This window comes from Barbus barbus (assembly GCF_936440315.1).
Source record: "Barbus barbus genome assembly, chromosome: 13".
NCBI lineage: Eukaryota > Metazoa > Chordata > Actinopteri > Cypriniformes > Cyprinidae > Barbus > Barbus barbus.
The window spans coordinates 10,029,829-10,037,500 of NC_136741.1; the positions used below are offsets into that span (position 1 = coordinate 10,029,829).

General features: G+C 36.8%; 1 pseudogene across 1 annotated transcript; it reads right to left on the minus strand.

The window, feature by feature from the left end:
• Positions 1-1,723: 1,723 nt before the first annotated feature.
• LOC306879005 (voltage-dependent calcium channel gamma-4 subunit-like) lies at positions 1,724-4,597 on the minus strand (annotated as a pseudogene). The gene is made up of 4 exons: positions 4,377-4,597; positions 3,104-3,187; positions 2,771-2,910; positions 1,724-2,249 (listed from the first exon to the last, which is right to left on the minus strand). The product of its transcript is annotated as a voltage-dependent calcium channel gamma-4 subunit-like (transcript).
• Between the last annotated feature and the right edge of the window lie 3,075 nt (positions 4,598-7,672).

Consider the following 7,672-nt stretch of genomic DNA (forward strand, 5'->3'; position numbering starts at 1 on the left):
TAAATGTGTGGAGAAATAGGGTATTCCATCCCAGCACTAGGAACCACTGTCTCACAAGACCTCAGGGAAGCATTTAAAAAATAAAAACAAAAAAAAACCTCACCATGTTGACATTGTGAAATGAAAACCGATTGGAACTAATCACCACAGTGGTTATTGCATCCCAAATGTGGAAAATCCATAACTGTATTATTACTCTTCCATCCTATATTTTGTTTTTTTTTAAAGATCACCAGACTGACATCTCTCCAAACATTCAGTGGATTCTGTCCTTGGCTTTAGGAATGCTGCAGCTGACTGGCTGCATATCCTGTGAATGGTGTAATGTGAGTGCATGACAGTAAAGTTTTGCTTCATTAGATAAATGCTTAGAACAGTGAACTGTTCTGCATCTAGGGTCCTTGTGCAAGTCATCCATGACACATTAGGAACCAGATGAACAAGTTACTCATGTGTGACAATTTCCCTTAGGGTTTTTTATTCTCCATGATGCCAGATGTTTCATTTTGGCATGGAGAATGATGGACAGAGGGAATGAACAGTAGTTTTAGGCAATGACATTTTTCTACATAGAAAAACACCCATTTTTTGGGTAGTGTGTTCCAGCTTATTCCATCTGACAATTGTAATAAAGTTTCAATTCAATTTCCCTCATAAAAATATATTATATTTATATTTTAGGTCATCAACAAACTTTTAATTCATTTTCATTTTAAAGGCAAAAAGCAAACAACTATTTCTTGTGGCAGTGTTTCATTGTAACGGAGATGGCTTCGTTTAATGAAGAAACGCAAAACTAAATTTTCATCTATAGTCAAAAGACTCGCTGAAACCATTTAATTCACAAGGTTGGAACTAAAGGGAAGTCGTGGCCTAATGGTTAGAGAGTCGGACTTGTAATCCGAAGGTCGCGGGTTCGAGTCTCGGGCCGGCAGGAATTGTAGGTGGGGGGAGTGAATGTCCAGCGCTCTCTCCACCCTCAATACCATGACTGAGGTGCCCTTGAGCAAGGCACCAAACCCCCAACTGCTCCCCGGGCGCTGCAGCATAAAATGGCTGCCCACTGCTCCGGGTGTGTGTTCACGGTGTGTGTGTGTGTTCACTGCTGTGTGTGTGCACGTTGGATGGGTTAAATGCAGAGCACGAATTCCGAGTATGGGTCACCATACTTGGCTGAATGTCACTTCACTAAACTCCGCAGGAAGGTAGGACTCCAGGAGTAAGGTTGGCTACCCCTGCCAGAAAGAATATGGCACGCACAAACAAACACATTCACTCACCGGCCACTTTATTAGGTACACCTGTAACAACACGAAGTTCCCTTGGAGTTAGCTGAACTCCTCTCGTTCACAGAAAAGGCTTGGTAAGAGCAGAACGATTGATACCGCTCGGCTCTGAAGTGAAAAGCTAAGTATGCGTTGCACCTGCTGCCTATTTATACTCGCACTGCGATCGGCGGCAGCTGTATGCAATCATTGCATGCCAATATGCATTGGCTTGTTTAGTTTACACTCAAAGTAGATTGGTCTCTCTAGCGAGATCCCCAATTCGTTGGACATTGATGTGATGTCAAAAGTGACCAACTGAAAGGGAACTAATTGTTCAGAGAGCTGTTATTTTGAACAACAAAAAAATCAATAATTCTCATTTGAGAATTGAACCAAAGGGATTGAGTAAAACTGTAAATAATTATAAATGCATCATGTAACTGCAAACTGCATTTTTACACAGGAGTGATCCTGTGATTCAGACTGTCCTTCACATCTTTAGAAACACAGTTGTGGACTTGCAGAAAGTTGGTATGTTCAAGATCAGTATTATATAGGAGGCCAGAGCACCTGCCTTTAGTGGATGCTCTCTCCCCACCGTATACATTAAAATTTCCCCCAAAGGCAGTGAAGAGCCGGTGACGCCAAGTGAGGCAAGGGAAATGTTTTTAGATGGCTCTCTGGACTGAGAACAGGACCGTTGTTGTCTGTAATGGTAAGGAGATGTGCTTGTGTAGGGAGATGATGAAGGGGAAGGGACAGTTTTAATAAACTCAAAGTGTTTGAAATGAGCCTCTTTGTTCTTTTCAATGTAGATGTTGACGGCCAACACACCAATGACCTCCGCCACAATGAAGGAGAGTACACCTGAGAAGAAGGACCATCCATTGCTGTGCAGGTTTTTCTTGTCTTCTCCTTTCTTATCACTAGGGTCTCCAGCATTACTGATGTAAACAATGATGCCGATGATATTGCTAAGACCTGATGAAAAGTAACAAATATATATATATAAACTTCTAATTGGATTACTCACATAATCTAGCCATAATCTTGTCAAATCATGACTAAATGTTTTCTTAATTCCAAGATGAGAATCATGACAGTTCTCATAGAATGCACTTTCATAATGTCTTTCTACAGTCTTGCAATGATTCTTTTATTGAAATTCTAAATTTAAGTGAATTAATGTACATACGTAATGGGTTTTTAAGTTGATTGAGTGCATCAATTAATTAATCAAGTTAAAAATGCATGTTATATATATGCATTATTTCAAAGATATTTTTGCAGAAAATATGCAGAAAATTAAATTAGTAAAATTAAATTAAAACTTAATCTTAAAAATGTATAATATATTTATGTCATTTCTTTACCTCCATGTATAGCAATTCTACTTTTTTTCAATTAAAAATACATTTATATGCTATAATTACTAAACTTGTGATTTGCGATTAGAGACTCCTCCTGAAAGTTAAGGTTACTGTTAATGGCAAGTGCTGTACCTGCAGATACAAATAGGATTCCTGCACTCAAGAGAATGTTATTCCTGCTGCTATAAATCTGGCCCAGTCCAACACAAAGTCCCCCCAAGAGAAGCAGGATGGTACTCAGGATGGGAAGAGACTGGATGCTCGCACTAATCCTGCAACACACAAAGGCATTTTAGGCAACCATTATACCATTATACACATACACTAGCTAACATTATTACACACCATATTGAAACAAATGGCCTATACAAATAAAATAAATTAAATTCTTCTTTAATTTTTCATACAGACCAGTGGTGGAATACCACTTTGATTCATTCTTTATGATAAAAAAAATGAACTCACGGAGGAGATACTCTGAGCTGTCTGTGTCATAGTCATTATCCACAGAAAAATTATTGATCCAATAGCAGCTCCCATTGTTGATCCCTGTGCCACACATAGGTGATGCTGAATTTTATGTAATGAAACTATGATGTTTCAATTGAGTGCTTTTCACTGTTCTATGTATTCGTATACATTTACTATTAAAAGAAAATTTGACAGTATGACATGATGCATTTGTCCCAAAAGCAGTAAAACTTGTTTAATGCAACAATCATATTTCGATGGAACTGCTCCACACCACTAATTGTATGTGTGTGTATATATATATATATATATATAAAAAATGAATTATTTATTATAGATCAGTGCTCCTCACCAATTACCTTACCGAAAAACATAATTCCAGTTGTTTAGACCCGCTTTTCAGAAGGAATATTCAGAAGCTAGCTTAGCTTATATATTTCTCCTATTTATATTTATTTTATGCGCATATGACCTTACTCTAAAAGGTCTCTTAATTTATTATTAAACTTTTATTTAGTCTCAATTAATATTAATTACTTTATGCAATATAACATTTTGTTAAATATCTATGCCACAGGTATTTTCTTGTTTCCATTTTCATCATCTTTTATCATCTGCTCTCTCAGTGACTTTCTTTAAAGTCACATCTAAGGACAGAATTTATTATTATAATTAACTATCTCAAATAAACGTCAAAAGTGTTCTTCGGTATTTCTACCTGAGAATTAATTTGATGGTCAGTGTTTTAAAAGGATTATTCAGAAGACAAATGAAAGGGCCTCTGGCGCATCTTTGAAGCTAGACTCATTAATGCACAAAAGAAACAATAGTTTTACAGGCAGGCCTATTTTTTGGCTGAGATTTGTTTTGAAAAGTTAAAGGACTGATTTAAAAAAAAAAAAAAAAAAAATCACCAGCATGTAGAACTTAAATATTTTTAATTGGGCAGCATTTTCAACACTAATAAATACAGTTTAGTATATTATATGAACATGAATTTATTGCTATAAAGTTTACACATACCAACATTACCAGGGTTTAGTGGCTGAGATTAAATCCGTGTAGGCTGTAAAAGTTTTCATTCATGCCATATGTCTGGCAGAATGTTTTAATTCAATACATTCTCCCTTCTTCAAACTGTGTCTCTTAAATTCATTAAGCATATTAAATGCATTTAATAAGATCACTCCACTATTATAAAAAATTACAACTTTTATTTCCATTTGCACCTATAGTCTACATAATATAATTCAGCCCATCCTTTTACCTTCGATACAGCAGATCCTCCAAAGTCCAGAATGCGTGAGATCTCCTCGTGTTTTCTTTGGATGCTGCAAGGTGTGGGTATCATCTGTTGCGTTGGTCGTGTTACAGATGTAAGCAGTAGAGCCAGAAGTCGGTTCCGATCGCGACAGTCATCAGGCCGATCGCTGCGAACGCGCCCAGGCACGTCAAAACAATCTGAACGCCACGATCACACCCAGCCATGAGCGCAGACAAGACTGAACTGAACGCATCAAGACAACTTCACAGTACATTTCACATACCTCTTATGAGTGTCTAAAATCAGCCACGCATGATGAGCACGAGTCAAAAAAAAAAAAACAGTTTCATCCGCTCAAATTAACGCAGGTTTTATCGGAAAACTAAATTGTGAAAGTAAAAATAAATAAATAAATAGAATAGATGATTTTGTATTTTACATCAACGACACTTTTTTAACTAAAAGTCACATACACATGTAGCTATACATTACAGTTGAAGACAAAATGATTAGCCCCTTTATGAAATTTCAGTTCTTTTTCAGATATTTCCCAAGTGATGTTTAACAGAACAAGGGAATTTTTAAATGTATTTCTTATATTTTCCATCTGGAGTTATTTCAATTTGCCTGGAATAAAAGATTTAAAAATAATAATAATAAAATAAATAAAATGCTAAGGTCAATATTATTAGCCCTCTTAAGAAATTATGTTTGATTGGCTGGAACAAACCACTGTTGTCCAATGACTTGCCTGACTAACCTAACTTGCCTAATTAACGTAATTAATCCTATAAACCTTTATATTGCTCTGTAAACTGAGGATTAGTATCTTGCAAAACAACTAGTAAAATAACATGTGACCCTGGACCACAAAACCAGTCATAAGTGTCAATTTTTCGAAATTGAGATATTTATATATTATAGGCTATATCTTCATCTGATGCAAAGCTTTCCATTGGTTAGATAGGATTGGACAATATTTGGCCGAGATACAACTATTTGAAAATCTGGAATCTGAGGGTGCAAAAAATCAAAATACTGAGAAAATTGCCTTTAAAGTTGTCCAAATGAATTTCTTAGCTATGCATATTACTAATCAAAAATTAAGTTTTGATATATTTACAGTAATAATGTAAATCAAATCCTAATGATTTTTGGCATAAAAGAAAAATCAATCATTTTGACCGATACAATGTATTTTTGACTATTGATATAAATATACCCCGGCGACTTAAGACTGGTTTTGTGGTCCAGGGTCACATATGTACTGTCATAACGGCAAAGACAAAAAAAATAAAAATTAGACTTGAGAAAAAGAATTGTCAATGCTCAAAGGAGGAGAAGCAAATACACGTTTATCAAAGCATTTTCAAGTATCAAGAACACCCTTGAGAAGTATTATTAAGACGTTTGAAGAGACCCACGCAGTGGAGAACAGAGGCGGGAAGTGAAAGATTTCAAAAACTTTATAAAGAAAACTAGTGTGAGAGGTTTCTAAAGACCCAAGAACAACTGCCAAGACACTAGTGAATGATTTAGCCAAGTCTGGGATTGATATCTCAACATAGACGGTCAGTAGAGGCCTACGCAGGAATAGACTGTGAGGTTGCAGACCAAGAAAAAAATCCACTTCTGAAGAAGAGACCCCTCCAAGCTAGACTGAAGTTTGAAGGACAACCTGGAGAAAAAACTATGCATACTAGAAACGTGTCCTTTGGTCAGATGAGACAAAAATAGAGCTATTTGGCCATAGAGATGTTGCCTATGTTTGGAGAAAGAAGGGACAGGTGCTCTACACAAACACCATTTCCAGAGTGAAACATGGCAGTGGGAGTATAATGCTATGGGGATGTTTAAGTGCGTTTGGAACTGGGAATATCGTCAGGGTCAAAGGAATCAGGAAAACAGAAGACTATGAGAAGATTTTGAAAGACAACCTCAAGCATTCTGCTACAAAACATGGTTTGGGTAAACGTTTTGTTTTCCAGCATGATAGCGACTCAAAGCATACCTCATTTCTGGTGTAGAACTACCTCAAAATGAGCAAAGTGAACATCCTTGACTGGCCTGCACAAAGCCCAGACCAAACCAATGGAAAATCTGTGAGGCAACCTGAAGACCAGAGTCCATGCTAGGAGACCAACAAATCTGGAGGGTCTTGAGAGATGTGCTATAGGAAGACTATAATATATATAAGGAAGACTCGTGAGGAGACATGCCTAAAACTTGCTGAGAACTACAACAAATGACTAAAGACTATTATCAAGCAAAATGGATACACCATTGACTATAAACATCAGAGGGCTAACAAGTTTGACCTGTAGACTTTTTTATTCTTGGTTATAATTTTGTTTCTATTTGTATTACTAACATCCCAAGCTTCCTAAATAAACTATTATGTTTAGAAATGCTGTGTTGAAAAAAACTTATCTCTGTTAAACAGAGAAGCTAACAACTAATAATTAAATAATTGTGTCTTCAACTGTATATAAATGTTTATCCAGAAGGGTTTGTTACCCCAGTAGGGACCATTTTAGCCCTTATCGCTATCAATTTTAAGAGACATAGAGAACGCCCCCCAATGGTTATTTTAATTATTATTTTTTTTATTTATGTTATAACCATTGTAAACTTAACCTTCCAATTTAAGCGATGCAGATGTATTTGTATGGTACAAATTGGAAGGTTAACGGCTGAACTCTACAGCGGTTATGCTTAAATTAATAAGTAAGGAATAATTGACGACGGGCCGTTGAATTATTAGAAAAATAATGCACACCCGAGGTGGTGATGCGGCCACGACGCGAAGCGGAGTGGCCGTTACACCTCGGGTGTGCATTATTTTTCTAATAATTCAACGGTCCGGAGTCAATTATTCCGCTTATACTACGGTTGCCACACCTCAAGACATCGATCAGATTATATATTTCAAGGGATTCGTCCGGTTTTTCTACTTAAATCGCTATTGTGAGTAGGATTATTTCTTCCGCATCTCATCCAACGACTCTTTTGCTAGTTCCAAAACGTCATTTTAAAGCTGGCAATGGAGGCTTGAGCCGTTGATAGCAGACTAATGCAGTTAATAATGAAGTTATTAGAAAGAGAGCGAGAGAGACAGAGACACAGAGAAAGAGAAACAGAGAGAGAGAGAGAGAGAGAGAGCTTGTATGAATTAGGCTACCTCTGTGTGTCCCTCAACAGTGTTCTGAAGCACCGTCTCTAAACTGTAAGTCTGCTTTAAGATGCAGCGCTGTTATTACCTCGCTAGTGAGAAATGTCATGTGTAGCCTTTAAGTTGC